This window comes from Protopterus annectens, chromosome 9.part0 (assembly GCF_019279795.1).
Source record: "Protopterus annectens isolate FY-2018-M chromosome 9.part0, PAN1.0, whole genome shotgun sequence".
NCBI lineage: Eukaryota > Metazoa > Chordata > Ceratodontiformes > Protopteridae > Protopterus > Protopterus annectens.
In genome coordinates this window covers 1137168932-1137187015 of record NC_056743.1, presented here as the reverse complement: position 1 = coordinate 1137187015, position 18084 = coordinate 1137168932, and the positions used below count along the sequence as shown (strand labels likewise).

At 41.3% G+C, this 18084-nt stretch overlaps 1 protein-coding gene across 1 annotated transcript in view; it reads left to right on the top strand.

The window, feature by feature from the left end:
- Positions 1–18084, top strand: part of TMEM132A (transmembrane protein 132A) — a 520664-nt gene that overhangs the window by 137521 nt on the left and 365059 nt on the right. The window lies entirely within an intron of this gene.

Genomic DNA, 18084 nt, shown 5'->3' with positions numbered 1-18084 from the left:
TGTGAACCTTTGAACCTATAAGGGTGCATTTTACTTTCTTTGATTGTTTCAACGTCTAATTACAAGTTGTTGTCATTCTTTCCTTAAATGGAAGCTGACTTTTCTTTCAAACTGCTATGTCATATTGTTCCCTCCCGTAACATAATCTGCACGGTTTCAGACACACTGTACCGATACCTGATGTACACCTGTTATAGCACTGTGAAATACTGTCACAAGTTAAAAACAAATGTGTGAGCTGCAGTCTGTGGTAACATCAGTTTCCTGTCAGGAAATGAATAGTTGCTATGCCCTTTCCCCAGGTCGTATACGAGTTTAAAATGGGGGGAAACGCTGATGTGTATTATGATCTTGGTAAAAATGGCCATTAGTAAGCTATTAGCTTCTGTTGTAACAAAGTCCCAGTGGTGATAAAACAGAGAAGAATGTATCGATTGTTTCACTGCTAGCATCTCTGAACATAAAACAGTCTAGCTAATACATTCATGTGGGTGTTAGAAAGCCGTTGACAGACAAGGGTTACTTGGCTCATCCAGTGCACAGTTCATAAGAACTTGCAGAGTTGGCAGAGAATGCTGTTCCTTCATTAACCTTTCTTTTATTATCCAGTGTTATAGTATGTGTGTGTGTGTGTGTGTGTGTGTGTGTGTGTGTGTGTGCGCGCGCGCTAAAGTACTCCACAATAAGACAAATTAACTTGAAAGTATTTATCCCAGGAGTTTTGACCACTGTACATAAAAATGATTGATAAGTACTATATTCACAGTACCAGCAATGAAATAATGTAGCTCTATATGACTTTTTACGTGAGTAATAAAGATTTTAAGCCAAGCTGGATGAATTATGCATGTAAACTACATGTGTATTTTTTCCTGATTGTGATGCTTAAATGCGGTTGCCATATTCTGCTTTCAGACTTTTCTTCCAATTAGTTCATGTGGAGTGTTCATCAAATCTGCCACACATCATTGAGAAACTTGGGTGCTGGTGCCTTGGCATCCCAACATAAGATACCATCAAAGGGCTTATCCAGATATCTCTTCCAAGCCTAGGTGGTCAAATAGACTCCATCTTGAATGCCACTACAAGGCAACAGTTGCATAAAAAATGTATGGGGAGATAGTGTATATTTTTGTATAAAAAGATGAAACATTATAATAATATTAACCATACTTTTTGATGTTCACTTCAATAAGTGATACCAGCCAGTTGATCTAGAATGTATGCATCTTGAAAGAAACAAAAGTAATGCTGCATGCCTAGCAATGGGAGTACTTGTGAATACATGTACGTGTGTGTGTGTGTGTGTGTGTGTGTGTGTGTGTGTGTGTGTGTGTGTGTGTGTGTGTGTGTGTGTGTGTGTGTGTGTGTGTGTGTGTTGGGGGGGTGGTGTCCTCACTCCCTGCAGCTTTATATATACCAGCTCTGATCTCACAAAAGGAAACCAAAGAAGGAAAGAAGAAACCAAAGCTGGCAACTCGATTCATTAAATGGACTGTGTGCCTGCTTGCATGGTCCTTAACATTTTTTTTTTAACCTCCTCAATTTAAAGTTGAGAGGATGCCAGATCAGGGAAGTGCACAGGGCACCAGGTAACTTAGTTAAGGTTCTGTCTTCATTAGCCCATTCTTTCCTTTGGGAGGCAAGAGCCGTACAACTCACTTGTTCATCCCAGTAGCACTAGAGTACAAATCTTTCACTTAACTGAGACCAGGGAGTGTTTGTAATTTATGACTCTTTTAACAGCACTGCACATGCCCAATACTGCTTCAGGATCAATTGCATAAAGAGCATCAGGAAGGGCATGTTACTCACGTCTGCAAGTGGCAAAATCTCTTAAGACAGCTGTGTCCTCCCTGAAGGCAGGACTCTTGTGGGATTTCTGATCTCCACTGGGGGTTCTATAGTAAAATAAAGAACATGAAGATATGTCCACACCCTCCCCTTAAGGTACATGAGCTGGTAAAACTGCCACTCGTCTTCCAACTGCCAACTCCAGCAAGCGCCTGAGATGCTATTTAAACTCTAATCATCTGTGCTATAGTCAGGGTTTCATCCCCCTACACCAGTGGAACATGTCCTAAATGTGCATATTACGCTCATATTTATAGTATAGTAAGGTATATAAACACACATTAATTGCTGAGGTCTCCAAATCTGTGTCCTGTTAGAACCAAGTTATATATTAAAAAGATGTGAAGAGAGGAGTAGGCTCGGAGAAACTTAACCTCTGCCTGACCATAAGTTTCATTATTTTATCATTTACCTTTTGTCCTTTGTATCACTCAGAAGCTTGCACTGGTTGATCTTGTGAACTAGGTGATGTCCTTCATGGTTCACTGTTGCAGTCATGACTGTAGGGTTCTTCCTGCCAGCAGCAGCCCCCGATCGGCCAGAGTCCCAAAGTCTGGATCGGGCATCAGCTGAGGTCGCTTTTATCCTGACGTCAATACGCCAGAAGGTATAAATACCTCAGCTGACGCAATTTCCCCAGTCTTTCTTGCCGCGTGGTGCCCTTTGCAGTTCACTGATGCTGGTCGGCCTGTTTCTGTTTGTTTTTGGATTTAATCCCAGGATTTTTGTTTTATAAGATAAGTACCCCGTTTGGGGGGGGGGGGGGTCTTTTTCTTGCTCCAGTCAGATGTCAGAAAAAGTTAATTGTATTTCTTGTGGGAAGCAAATACCTCATAGGGATTTTCACTCTTACTGTATTCCCTGCCTGGGTCCTGACCACGACGTTGCTAATTGTGCGTTTTGTGCTAGATGTAATCAGCGTATTAGGTGTAGATATAACTTTGCCTTTTACTATTTTGGAAAAAGGTTTAATTATAACATGTCTTTGGATTTTTTTCTGGCTTCTGGGGTGTGTAAGAGGCACAAGGATGCAGACAGGCCTCCGAGGTCCACAGCAAAGGATGTTACTCAGTTATTGCCAGTTGCTGGTTCGTCGGTCGTCAGTGAGGCGCCTTTGCAGCCCCTGTCGTCCGCCTCTTTTGAACCAATTGCCTGTACCAACTCCGGTGTGGAGCTGATGGGATCTTCAGAATTGCCAGGGAGTGAACCTTCGGATACTGCTCCCTCAGTTGGGTCCGGAGCCAGTAGGCAGGTACCGGCTTCTGAGGGAGTTCTCAGGCCTTTGCAGCTTCCTGTAAATGTGGATTCAGTTTTACATTCAAAGACAAAGTCTACGGCTCCAGCTAAAGTGAAATGGCAAGCACAGGCACCTTTTGATCATGGTCCTAGGCCTCAGAGGCAGATGCTTAGGATGGCTGAAGATCTCTTAACTGTGATCAGGGGTTCACATCCCCCTCCTGACAAGAAGCCTAGATTACAGTCCGATTATGATTCTTCAGACCAAATTTCTGTTTCTTCTGCTTCTTCCCTTGAGCAGGATTATTCTTTTCCTCCTTATGAGGATTCTGATGCTGAAGATTCCTTTCCTTCAGCTTCTCCTCCTGAGGATTATTCTTTTGGTGAAACTTTGCATGATATGAGGGTGCATTTTCACTGGGAAGGGCAGGAATTCTCTGAATCCAAGAAAAGGCTTAGGGATTTTCTTCTTCTCCCACAGCATAGGCCTCTGGCTATTCCCCCTGTATTGGACATTGTAGATGATGTTTTTTCGGAAGCTTCTCTCTCTCCTGATTCATTTCCCCCTGCTCTGGTCAAACCGGATAGGTATTATAGGGTTCCAGATTCTCACAAGTTTCTTTTTAAGAATCTTTCACCTGATCCGGAAACAATTTCTCAGGGTCCTAAGGGTGTTAAAGTGGCCTCTGCTAAAAATCCTATTCCCTCTGACTGAGAGTCCAGGGCTTTGGAGAGATGGGGTAAAAAAGTTTATACTTCTGTTACATTGTCTATTAGGGCTTTGAACTGTCAATTTCATATGCTGAAGTATCAGCAATACCTTTTGTCTGTATTTAAACAAAATATGTCAGCTGTTTCTTTTGGTGTGGATAATCAGGAGTTACAGGATTTATTGCATGCTATTGAACAGGTGGGTAAACATACCCTGCATTGTGGTTTTCATTCTTTGAAAGCTTCTTGTAGGGCTGCAACAACTGGCGCAGTTATTAGAAGACATGCTTGGTTAAAGGAACAAATCTTGCCGGATCAGGTTAAAGCCAAACTTTTGGATGCCCCTTTGCAGCACGATGTTCTGTTTGGGTCCAAAGCTGAAGTGGTATTAAAGAAAATGGAGGACAAAGCCAAATCTATGCAGACAGTTAAGGATTTTCTACAGGTGCAACCTCCTAGATTTAGCAGACACTGGCCAGCTAAACATTGGTCCTTTCCGGGCTCGGACAGGTCTCAGAGAGGCAGATTCAGGCGTTCCAGAGGTAGGGGACAGGCACAGACCCATTTTAGGAATAGGCAGTGGAGTGCCCCCTCTCCCAAGGGAGGTGAAGATAAGTCTCAACCCTACCGAAAACAGTCTTTATGACTCTCCCTTTCTGGTTCCAGGGGCTCCTCTCCTGGAAGCACCTTTGGGAGGAAGGATTTCTCTTTTTTATCAAAATTGGAGCCACATAACAAATGGGTTCTGGACATAGTCTCAAGAGGTTACAGATTTCATTTCCACACCTTGCCAAAACCGAACGGTTGGCCAGATCTGCCAAATCATCAGTGGGCAGAGGCGCAATGGCAGGTTCAGTACCTCCTGGCTATGAGGGCCATAGAATTGGTACCAAATTTAGAAATAGGGCAAGGTTTTTATTCCAGACTTTTCCTGGTTCCCAGGAAGGAAAATTCGTGGAGACCAGTCCTGGACCTCTCTGTACTAATCACCTTCCTAGATATACCAAAATTCAAGATGCTCACTCTGCAGCAGTTGCTGCCTATGTTGGGCAAGAACGCTTGGGTGGAGACTTTAGACTTAAAAGAAGCTTACCTGCATATTCCTATAAGGCAAGAGTGCAGAAGGTATCTGCGTTTCAAAGCAGGCTCGAAGCATTACCAGTTCTCTGTGCTGCCCTGTGGCTTATCTACTGCGCCCAGGGTCTTTACAAAGTGCCTGGCACCAGTAATGGCATTTTACAGACAGAAGGGGATTCAAATATACCCTTATCTGGACGACTGTCTTATTCAAGCGGATGACAAAGACACTCTCCTTTGGCATCTAGCTTTTGTGCAGCATCTTCTTCAGTACCTCTGTTTCACAGTGAATCTAAAGAAATCAAATCTGGTACCCACACAACAGATTACTTTCCTGGGTGCTCTTCTGAGTACTACAACCCAGATGGCTTCCTTGACACCAGACAAAAAAGTGCAACTGGCTTCTTCTTTCTGACACCTGGCTTCAATGAAACAGCTGACTGCAAGAAAAATTCTGCAGGCTTTGGGTTACATGGCTTCCTGCATTCTACTAATACCATATGCAAGACTGCATATGAGGAAACTGCAGTGGTACCTCAAGAGTGTATGGTCTCAGCATTGCCACTGTTTGGAAACAGTGATCACGATTTTGCCTTGTCTCCAGCAAGAGTTTCTTTGGTGGGCCGAAGCCTGTCTAGAGAACAAGGGGAAGCCTTTTTGTCCTCCACTGACCAACCAAGTTCTGACAATGGATGCTTCAGATTATGCCTGGGGAGCCCACATGCACGGGAGTTGTCTTCAGGGTGTTTGTACAAAGGAGCAAACGCACCTGCACATAAATTTGAAGGAGATGCTGGCTGTACAGAATGCCCTGATAGCCTTCAGGGACCTTCTTCTACCAGGACAGTTGTTGATACAGACAGACAACACTACAGTGATGTGGTACATAACAGGCAGGGGGGCTCTCACTCTTACCCCCTGTGCAGATTAGCCATGACTCTATGGTACACTGCTCTGATCTGCAGTGTCGACTTACAAGCGCAATTCCTGCCAGGAAAAGACAACACTCTGGCAGACACATTGAGCAGACACATTTCGGATCCATAGGTTCATACTAGGCTATCTGCCCTAGGGCATTTATAAGCCTAGCCAGAGTGTGTTTGGCTTTCGCCACCCATTTTAAATGAATTTTGCTATGCCCTTTTTTGAGGTTAGTATACTGTGCCTCTGTCTAACAGTGACACAGAAGTGATACCCGGGGTAAACCTACTATCTCACATCCACTCATCAAGATTCCTCTTGAAGAGAGTCAATGAGGGACTCTGCCTAACCTGGACTGGGATTTTATTCCAGAGTGAAGGGAGCCTCTGGTTATGAATCTGTCCCTCCAGCATGTCCTATTTATTTCAGTGCTGAGGTTCAAGTCTCGAGCACGTAGCTCGATGGGATTTGGATTTTCTGAGGTGCAGCATGTCCATTAATTCCGGGTTGGACATGGCTTTATACGTCAGGCACAGATCGCCTCTGAGCAGGCGGTATGCCACTGAGTAGAGCTAGAGTTTCTTTAACCGGGAAGCATATGGCATCTGTTTGAGCCCTTTGATCCTCTTGGTGAGGTCCTTTTGGGGTCTTTCCAGTTGCTGCAGGTGTCTGGTAAGGTACATCCCAAAAGGGGCATTGTACTCAATTATGGGCCTGATGAGAGATGAGTAAAGAGGCACGATGACCTCCCCTGATCTAGATGTGAATCCCTTCATGATTAGGTGGGCTATATAAAATGTTTTTCTAACCACTTTGGCCACGTGGTTGTCAAATGAGAGATTGCTATCAACTTGGGTCCCCAGGTCCCTAATTACTTCTTCCATACTTAATGGATTACCACCTATGTGGTAATTTGTGGGCACTTTGTTTTTGTCAAAGGGGATGACTATACACTTTTTGGCATTTAGCTTGAGGCCATGGCTCTGGCACCAGTTGTCTGTTTCTATGAGGCCCTTTTGTAGGATGCTTGTGTCAGCTGGAGAGTCTATTATGGCGCCCAGTTTGCAGTCATTTGCGAACTTGGTCAGCTACAGTCCTTCCATGTTAGCGTGTACCTCCGAGAAATATATACCGAACAAGAGAGGTCCCAGGACTGAGCCTTTTGGGACGCCACTTGTAACTGGTTTGGAGTCTGACATGGCTCCAGCAATTCTAACCATGTGGGTTCTGTCCTTGAGCCAGTTTGCAACCCATCTAGTGACATAGGGGTTTATATTTAAGCTGGTGAGCTCATCTATAATGCCCGAGTGGGGTATCGTATCGAAGGCTTTTGCAAGGTCCAGGTAGGCTGTGTGGACCACCTTCCCCTCGTCAATGGCCTTGGTGACTGTTTCAAAGAAATCGACCAGGTTTAAGAGGCAGGATCTGCCCTTAACAAAGCCGAACTGGGTAGGATCCAGTGTCTGTAGGTCCCCAATATCTTTATTTATGAGGTCCATGATGATCCTTTCCATAGCTTTGCAGACCAAGCTAGTCAAGCTTATGGGGCGATCCGTTGTGGCACCACCTTTGTGGAGAGGGACCACTGTTGCTGTATGCCACTCTTTGGGTACATATCCTGTAGTAAGGCTGAGATTGAACAGTAGTTTTATGTTTGGGTTTAGTTCTTCTTGGAGTTCATGTAGGATGCAGCCCGGGACACCGTCTGGTCCATTGATGCTGTGTTTTTTGCTTTGGAGAGGGTGGCTCTTACCTGAGCATCTGAGATGTCAGGTGGGCAGCACTCTGCTGGGATAGATATTTGCCCTTTTGGTGGGGAAGAAGTTTGCGCTGAACCTGTCAGCTAGGATGTTGGCAATGTCTGTGGGTTCGGTGTATTTTTTGTCATTTTGGACTAATTCTGAGCATATCTGGGAATTCCCACCCAGGTTCCTAACATAACTAAAGAAAGCCTGGTGATTAACCTTAATGTCCTGTGCAATTTTTCTCTCGAAGCTGGCCTTAGACGATTTTATGAGTGCCCATAGTTTTTTGCTAATACTGATCAGAGATGCCTTCCCTTTTTGGGATTTTGCTGTATCATGTAGTAGCTTTCTCCTTCTATTGTATAGTTTGTTTATGGCTGGGGTCCACCAGACAGGATGCCTAACTTTGGAGGATTGGGTCTTGGTTTTATTTGGGATTGCATGATCCATGCATTCCTGAAGGTGTTCATAGAATGTGTTTTTATAAAGGATTCTGCGGTCTGGGCCGTATTTTCCACAGGCCCGGGGGCTTTGAAGGATTCCACCTCGGTTTTGAGGAGTGTGAAATTTGCTTTAGAGAAGTTTTTCACTGTGGTTTTCTGGGCAGGGGGTGGGGTCGGGATGTGAATATCTAATGAGACTAGTTTATGGTCTGATCTTACCAGTGAGGGATACACTTCTGGTCTGGAGCATAGAGTCCCCATGTTGGTGATGATCAGGTCCAGTATGTTTTCCCCTCTTGTGGGAGTGGCAACAAGTTGTTCCATAGCATTTGAGTTTATAAATTCTAGGACCTTTGGGCTAGGGTGTTGGAGCTAGAGTAATGCTCCCAGTCTATGTTAGGGTAGTTGAAGTCGCCCAATATAATGGTGTTTGGAGAGACTTTAATATTTTCCAGTGTTCTCAGGAAGGCCGAGTGGGGTTCCTGGGTTTGGGAGGGTGGTCTGTAGCAGGCTATAAACTGGAAGGCAGTTTTACCCACTGTTAGTTGCACATGGATAGTCTCTGATGCTTCGTGCTGTGCCACCAACCTGGAGTTGTGGGTATCTTTGACAAATATTGGTACTCCCCCTCCTTTTGTGGTTCGGTCCAAGTTTTGGGGCCGAAAAACATGGTATGAGGTATAATCTGGTAGTGCTGGGGTGCTCTCGGGAGCCTTGGACCAGGTTTCTGTTACTGCACAGATATCGATGTTCTCCATGCTAAGGAGAGTTTTGAGTGCTTGCATCTTGAGGTTTAGAAGCATTACTCTTAGTTTCTTATCCCTTGTGATACCTATGGAGGTGGGTTTGTCTTTTGAGCCTTGCCTAAAAAAGGCACAATGGGGGTGGCAAGAGCCTTTGCCAATATCCGAAAGCCCAGGGGTGACAGGTGCAAGCCGTCCCTAGCGAAGCATCGTGGCTTGTCGAGCATGTTATCCCAGGCAGACAGGCATTGGATCCCCTTTGAATGACACCAATACTTAAGCCAATTGTTGAAATTGATCATCTTGTCTTCATATTGTGGCATCATTCTTGGTGAGGGTAAGATGCTACTCAAGGTCAGGGTCATACCGGCCTGGGCTACATGCTCAGAGAGCTCCTCTATGTCTCTTTTCATGTAGTCCAGGGAGGTACGTCTCAGGTCATTCACACCAGCATGGACAATGACTGAGTCATATTTGTACTTGCCTTGGAGTGACCTGAGTGCTTGTGTTATGTGGCAGATCCTAGCGCCCGACAGGCAGCTCACCTTGACCTTCTCCTTGTTCAGCCTGGTGAGCGGGACGTCAGTGTGCCTGACGATAGAGTCATCTATTGCAAGTGTATCAGGTGTGTTGTTTAGCCTTAAGGGCTGTGAGTGTTCGGCACACTGGCTTTGTGAGCTGTGTGTTGCACGTGTTTTGTTTTGGGGTAGCGGTTGCTTGGGTGTCTGTTTTGGAGGTCTCTGCTGCTTAGGCAGATTTTTATTTAGAGCCTCCGAGTATGTTTTTGTGTGTTTGTGTTTGGTTTGCTGTTGTAGTAGGTCTATGTGAGATTGGAATTGTAGTGAGTGTGGTTTCCTTCTCCTCATGACTGGTTACGCCAGTACTGAGTTGAGAGAGCTTGGCCTTCAGTTTGGCTATATGGTTGCATCTCTCACATGTGTTGAAATTTGTTGGGAGGAGGAGAGGGTTGTCTGTGTACATGAGGCAGTTGTAACATTGCCTCAAGATTCCCAGATTTACCAGCTGGACCGGAGAGGAGATTGACAACTGACCTTTGGACATGCTAGAATAGTATTGGGAATTCCTTTATAATTGAAAAAAAGGGCCAATGGGGACAAAGTACTCAAGGGGAGTTTGTGAGGGTGTAGTGCTTTTAATTTTTTAGTGCTGACTTATATAATTGCTTTAGTGAGCAAGTGCCAGGCTTTAGAGTGGGAATAGGGTGTTTATTATGAGAACTAGATTGGTTCTAAGGGAAAAAGTGAAGAGCAGACTTTGTGGAGCCGAGAATGGTTTAAACCCAATTAAGCGGCGCTGCCCGATGCTGCGAATCGCGCAAAGCCGTGATAAAGCGGGTTTTATACAGGGGGACTTGAAAGAGCTATAAATTGGCCCAAAACGGCCAATAGACTACCAGATTCTTGTGCTGGGAACACTCCTCCAGGGATAGATAGGCTGCTCCAAGCTCCCCACTGCCACTGGTGAACAAAGAAGCCTCCCTTTATCCAAGAAAGGAAATGGGCAACACAGGAACTTTCCAAAAGTCCAGAATACAGCAAAGCCTGTATTTGGACTACTCTAGGTCAGGAAAGATGGGAAAAAAGGATAATTTTTTTTTTTGGATGTTCGGATGTTGGATGTTCGGATATTCAGGATGATTATAAAGGCATGGGGATGTCCAGACATAGATCTCTTTGCATCCCCTCAGAATCATCAACTTCCGACATTCTGCACAAGGACCTACCAAAAACTAGCATGGAAAGTGGATGCCCTCTCATTCAGTTGGAAACACCTCTCAGTATATGCTTTTCCTCCTTTTCCTCTTCTACCTCGGGTACTTCTGAAGATAAAACAGGACAGACCGCAAATGATTTTACTGGCTCCCAATTGGCCTCGGCAATTCTGGTATTCCACTCTGATGAACCTGGTTCATGGTTCAGGAGCCTCCCTGGAGTCTGCATCAAATCCCTCATCTACTGTCTCAGCGGGATGGCCGGATACTGCACAGTCGTGTTAAAACTCTGAATCTAGCTGCCTGGTGGATCCAGGGTCTGTAAACACCTCTACCCTTTCCAAACAGGTTATGGATGTAATCCTTGAAGCTAGATGGCCCAGCACTAGAAAATCTTATGCGGGTAAATGGAAAAGATTTTGCTCCTGGAATCAAGTCCAGGGTGGTGATTCTGCTGTTCTGAACATTCCTCTGATTTTACACTATCTGACAGAGTTGTTACATACGGACCTATCTTTTTCGTCTGTTAAGCTTCATGCTTCTGCTATTTCCACACATTACGATACAGATCCTCCGATTTTTTCTCATCCATTACTTAAACAATTTCTTAGAGGGCCTAAGAATATTCGGCCCCCTATGAGGGCTCCTGTTCCCACTTGGGATCTTAAATATGTTTTGGAGAAATTAACCTTGTCTCCTTTTGAACCTGCAGCTTCCACGGATTTGAATTTTTTGTCTTGGAAGGAAAACTGCTTTTCTTTTAGCTACTCTGCTAGAAGAATTTTGGAATTGCAAGCAATCATGGCTGTGGAACCCTTCCTTATTTTTCATCAGGACAGGGTATCTCTACAGACTAATCCCACCTTTATGCCCAAGGTGGTTTCGGCAGTGGCCTTGAATCAGTCTATTCATTTGCCTACCTTTCATCCTAATCCTCAAAGTGAGGAAGAAAGTCTTTTGCACTCTTTAGACGTGCACAGGCAGCTTCGTTTATACCTTGACAGGACCAAGATATTCCGGAAATCTGATTAGTTGTTTGTCGCTTATGCTCCTACTCTTCAAGGGAAAGCAATCACTAAGCAAACTGTTTCCAAGTGGATTGCCCATTGCATCAAGTTCTGTTACTCTTATCATGGCAATCCAGTTCCTGTTAATGTTAGGACTCATTCTACCTGGGCTACTGCTACTTCAGCAGCTTTTCTTTATGGGGTTCCTACCAAGGATATTTTGGAGGCTGCTACTTGAGTTCTGTACATACTTTTTCTAAGCATTACAACCTCCCTCTCTATTCTAAATCCAGGGCCAGTTTTGCTTCTGCTGTTTTTCAAGGTTTTGTGACCGCTCCCTCTATTTCTCCTCCAGCCACCCTTTCTTAGCTTTGGGACTCAACCCTACAGTCATGACTGCAACAGTGAACCACGAAGGACATAGTACAGTTGTGTACTCTTACCGTAAATGTAGATGTTCGAGTGTGTTCACTGTTGCAGTCTGGGTTACCCTCCCTCCTACCCCCTCTTTTGTTTTTTCTTTGAGTATTATCTGTTATGAGGTATTTTGGCTGATGAGGTTTTGGGCATGGTTTCTTTCTTAGCCTTTTCTTTCTGGGCACCTGACATCTGGGGCAAGAAAAACTGTAGAAATGGCGTCATCTGAGGTCTTTATACCTTCTGGCGCATTGACGTCAGGATAAAAGCGACCTCAGCTGACGCCCGATCCAGACTTTGGAACTCTGGCCGATCGGGGGCTGCTGCTGGCAGGAAGAACCCTACAGTCATGACTGCAACAGTGAACACACTGAAAACATCTACATTTATGGTAACAGTACACAACTGTACTTTCTTTCTTTTTGCTGTGCACAACAGCAGTTTACTAGTCCTGTAAAGAGGTGCTCACAGACTAGCTGTTTTGGTCATTGTGGGACACCTTCCCAGTCACGATCCTTCAGCTGTAATTACTGGACATCCTTATATTCTTCATTTTGTTTTTCTGTGCAAGGTCTTTGCTGTTGATATAAATCAGTAATGAAGTAGAAAAGAAATTCCTTGACCTCTGTCACAAACAACCTGGAGGTTAAGCAAGCAATAATGCCTGACAGGGTGTGTGTTAATGTGTAATTAATGCCCACCCAGGGGTGTTATGAGGCCTGACACAGCAGGCGGAGGGCCTCTACACCCCAGGAAGGGGATTACTTACACATTATACAACAGCCCCCCATTAATATTCCAAAATGTGCACGCTGATTGGTGCACTTTGTAAATCAGACTTATACTAATGGAAAAAGGTCCGGTTGACCGGACTTTTTCCATTAGTATAAGACTTTTACAGCAACGGAGAACCCAAGATCTCCATTAGTTTAACATAGCGAGACAGCTTTAAAAAAAGTAACGAAGATCTTCCTTTCTCCGTGGCTTTTTTAAAAGCTGTCTCGCTATGTTAAATGGGTTTAACATAGCGAGATAGCTTTAAAAAAAGCAACGGAGATTCTCTGTTGCTTTTTTTAAAGCTGTCTCGCATTGTTAAACTCTTTTAACATAGCGAGACACTTTGTGAAAAGCAATGGAGATCTTGTTTTCTCCGTTGCTGCCACCCACAGCTCTGATGTACTGCGTAAGCATATGCATGCGCAGTACATCAGAACTGCCGCAGAATACAAGACAGCTGCGGAAGGGCAGCATGGAGGCATTATACACATTAACACACACCCTGGAGGGCATTATTGTGCTTGGAAAATAGACTACTACTGCCTATAAAAAAATGGACTTCAATTACTACTTTTTTAAAATTTCTTTTAATTAATTTTTATAATAGTTTTGATATAAAATAGTTCTTTATTTATGTATAGAAGTTTATAAAATAGACCTTTATTTACTTATAGAAGTATATTATTGGAATGTATTTATTTTCAAGCAATAGTTATTGGAACACTTTAAATTATGAAAACTATAATTTAATGGGAACAATTGAAATTATATGTTTGGTAATGTAGTATTCATTTGTCTTTGTTTTCTGTAACATAAAATGTTATAGGTGCATTGAATATGCATGATGTTGGTTTAAAGTAAGTTGTTTCTGCTTTCAAATTTTCTGCTTTTTCTTCATTGTTGGTTGTTGAGATGGTTGTTTTTGTTCCTGTTGTGTTGCTTCTTCTGTTGATGACAGTATGTTGCTCAATTTGTTTTCTGTTGTCACTTGTTGGTGTCCAGTAGTTTATAAGGCTTGCTTCTGACTTGTGTCCAGTTATTGATGTTATTTCTCTTGGACACAGTCATGCTTATGCAAAGATTTGTATAGAAGCTGCTGTTATACTGTTGTTGGTATAATCTTGTGGAAAGATTTGCTAAATCGTTTATCCGTGGCATTCATGTTTCCTAGGTAATTTTTTCCCATAGGTTCTCTGGTGTACAAGCATGTATGAAGACTTAAATGGTGCATTAGTATTTTCTTTGGCTGTAAGAATAATGCTGGTGGGTTTTCTGGTAATTTTGCTGTGTGTTTCTGATATGATGTTACTGGGCATAATTGATTGTCTTTTTGTTAATAGATTTGACCTCTGTATTGTTTACTTTAATTTGGGTTTTTGTGGTTTTTGGTTTCTTCGCTCATTGTTAGTGTCAAATATTTTGTTCCTGTGGAATCTCATAGTATTGTGAAGCAGTCTGCTGTTAACTGTCTTTGTCCTTCTCTCTGTTCGTGCCATGTAAGAGCTGTAAATCGAACTAGACCATTGTGAGAAGACCCTGAGGTGTGTTTGGTGATGGTGCTTTGCAGGCTTTTATTTTTTTTCATGTCTTAGTTTGAAATTGCAGGATGATGGCTTGCATTATCTTGGTTTTCTTTTCCTAGTTTTTTTTTTTTTTTTTTTTTATGATCACGGAGTGTAGTATATTGGTTTCTGTTTTGAATAATGGTCTGTTAAAATGCTTATTTTTCTGTTATCTGTGTCGTTTAAGGCTCTGTTTAATCCTGCTCTTAATGATGTATAGCTCTGCACTGAATATTGTTTGCCCGTTGGTTGCTCTTACCAGTGTAAAATAGTTTTATGAGGTCAACAGTTTTTTGTATGCCGTCACTTTTTATTTCTTTTTGTTTTGAGCCCATTTGTATAATGTAGATATTGCCCATTTTGTGTTGTTATGAGTATTTTCTTCTTTACTGTAGTGTTATGTTTCTTTTAGTTCTTCATCTGATACTGTTCAGAATCTGTTGTTAAATGTAGTGTTACAAGAAGTTGATGAAGTGGATTGTTGATTGTCTTCATTTTCGTGTTCCTGAGTAGTCAGTATTTGAGGTTGTGGCTTACGTGTTACCTCTGTTTCTCTGCTTCTGATGTTTCTTGGGTGTTTTCTGTGATTTTTTTGCATTTTGCTGTTTGATTTGGAGATGGTGATATTGCTTATATTGAACGTAGTTGATTCTTCTTGTCTTACTTTATAATCTTCATTGTTTGTCGTATAGGTTCTTCCTTGTTTTTTTTCTCTGTAGGCTGTATATGTTCTTTTATGTTTTTTCTTATCAATACCTTCAAGGAGTTGAATCAAATAGCTTAAATGATATACCAAATGGGTTTGACATTTTTTCTTCTTTTTTTTTTTTTTTCTTCTGTCAGGCTTTTCTTCTATTATAGCTGTTGTGTAGTGTGCTTGTCTGATTTGTGTTGCTGGGTTATGAGGTCATGTGACCATCTATTGTATGCATTTTGGTTGGCTGTTTAATATAAAAAAATGTAGATAGAGATTAATGGTGATTTTTATTTTTTTTTTTTGTGGTAAGTAGAGAGTCAGTTATCCGAATGTCAATTATCCGAACACAGACTTCCAAAATTTTTTGGGTAGAAAAAAAATCATAAAGTCTGAATATGTAAACATTGTACGTATTCGCATGTTCTTGTTTTTTTATCTTGTAGCCCACTCATTTGTGAAAAATATTCTTTATTGTCCACAGGAATCGCTGAGTGGTTGAAAAGTATATTCCCTGCATGCAGAAAAAACAAGATTTTAGACTTTTTTTATCCGGTTCAGTGTATGTTTGATTATCCGAACTACCCTAGGTCCCAATAAGTTCGGATATCGACGGTCTACTGTATTAATGTATTTTCGAAAGTATTTATTGTTGTAAGATGTGGCAACTAGGTGTCACTATTTATATTTCTTTAGATTGTTTTAATTGGTTTTGGTCTGTTAACCTGCATACTAATCAATTCAGAAGGGTTATTGTGGATGCTTATCTGGTGGTGGTGTTGAGGTTCATTTTCATTATATTAATGAGGAACAAAGGTTCAGAAATGGGGATAAACTTTAAATATTTGAGTTATGTAGTTAGAACAACATTTTTAGCATCCCTTTCATGAAAGGTACGACATTTTAGCACAAATATGTGTTTAGTGAATTGAATGCTTGGTGATTTGCTAGAAGTAGTAAATTTTATGGGGAGCAGCTATTTTTTATGAGAGAATTTTTGAAAATACAGTCGGTTCAGTGGTATGGTTCTTGTCATTATTATGCTGGTATATTTACGTTTTGGATATTTTGCTGGTTTGTGGTTTTGAAGCAGTATATAGTTGTTTGAGTAGTAGAAGTGTTTGTTGAAGTTAGACTTTTTGTGAATTTTTGAAGACTTTTTAATAGAAGATGTTTATGCTCACTAAGTATCATAATACTTTTAGAGCAGAAGAACGGGATTACAAGTTCTGATAAGAGAATTATTTAAGTCACTGGTCTTGCCAATGTACTCGCCCTCCGTAAGCCTCATTACTAACCTAATGACAGTTCACTACCTGTGTATTAATTTTTTTACCTCTTTTATTTTCCCTTCTTATCTGTCTGTTCTTTGTTCCCTTCTTTACTTGTCTTTTATTTGGCAATTTTATCTATAAATGGTGAACTCCTTAGTCTTTTATTCAGTTTATATATTCTCTCATTTATTCTTGAAGCATGTTAGAAGGAATTGTTACTATGTATTTTATTTATTTATTTTTTCTTCTACTGTTATTAAAATTGCTTTCTGACATTGTGTTTTTACTCCCTTTTAACCTTTTTCTGTAAAATTGCTTTTGTATACTTGTATTGTATAGTTAGTGGAGCTTTTCTCCGTAGGCCTCTGCTGAAAAAGGGCTATCCACTCAGTCGGACATACCCAGTCAACAAATGTATAAAGAAGAGAACTGCAGTCCTCAATAATGCCAGTAGTTAAAGTTTCATTATTGTAATTTTGGAAAATACTGATTTTTTTTTTTCTAACAAGGTAAAACACTTCAAGGCTATGTGGTTTGCTCAGTGTCACACAGTAGGCAAATGGAGGTAGAAAGGACAAAACATTGTGCTCTTAACTACAGTAGGCAGCTCATTAAGTTCTTTCAGTCTTAATCCTCTATACCGACTGTCAGACCTTCATTAGCTTTCTCTGCTGAATCACTAAGGATTACAGTCAGTAATGTCAGAACTACAAAGTAGCTCTGGTACTGTTTTGTATCTGTTATATGCAGGTTTAAGGAACAATCATAACCTCAAAATACAGAGTCATTCATTTTACTAGAAGTGGCGAGAGAGGACATCAATCATGTGAAGGATTTGTTTACTCTAAAGGATAAAGGTAATTTGAGGTTAATGGACTGTGTGAACATTTGATTATGATCTCAGCTGTCTGAAAGAGCATGACTTTGATATGAGCAAGTAAAACAGGTAGTGAAACAGTGGATCTCTGTCAGGGGATTATGGGATGTTGTTAGAACTTGAGGGTCTGGGCGGGTTACAGCTACCAGAGCTTGTAGGGTAAAAGGGTGGACATTTTTCTTGTACTGGACTTTAAGTTTTGATCACAAATTTGAATGTTGTATGGAGAGATTAAGAAAAAGGTGGAAAAGTTTTGAATGAGTTTCATTCTCAGAAGAGAGATGGCAGGAGTGCTTAAGGATAAACAAGAATATCAAGGGAAGAGGTTGGGGAAAACAGCTGAATTTTGAATATCTAGGGGAGAGGGTGGGGAAAACAGTGAGTTGAATTTTTGTTATTTCTATGACTTGGCTTACTTTTCTAGGATTTAATGATTGCTATAGTTTTGGAGCATTTTTTTCTGTTGAGCTGTTTTATTTTACATAAACATTAAAGGAAAACAACAGAAACAAACATGGTGAAAATTTAGAAACAGATTTGCATCTAAGTATTTTGAAGCGATTTCTTCCAAGTTCTATTTAACTAAATTTATTAACATTTCAATGAACAAAAAAACACAGCTATTTCAGATGGCCAGTATTCTTAAATTATCATCCAACAGTTTCCACAGAATGCACTGTATGTGAAAAAAAAAAACAGACTTTACAAAATCGCATTACAGCTCGTAAAATTTAAGCATCAGCATTAAAGATTGTGGCAGGATTACTAACAAAAGTTACATGATAACTTTTTTGTATTTTAGTAGTACTCAAAGTATGACAAATCAGACTTAATGTGTTGTGTACATTACATAATGATCATGAGACAGAAGCAAAAATTAAATACTCTGGCAGTGTACAGTTTTTGCTTGTAAATAGTTATAAAAATGATTTGTTATTCTTATAAAATTAAAAATGAGTACCAAAACAGGCAAATTTGTCAGTGTTAAAAAAATCAAACTCAAGACCTTTGTTT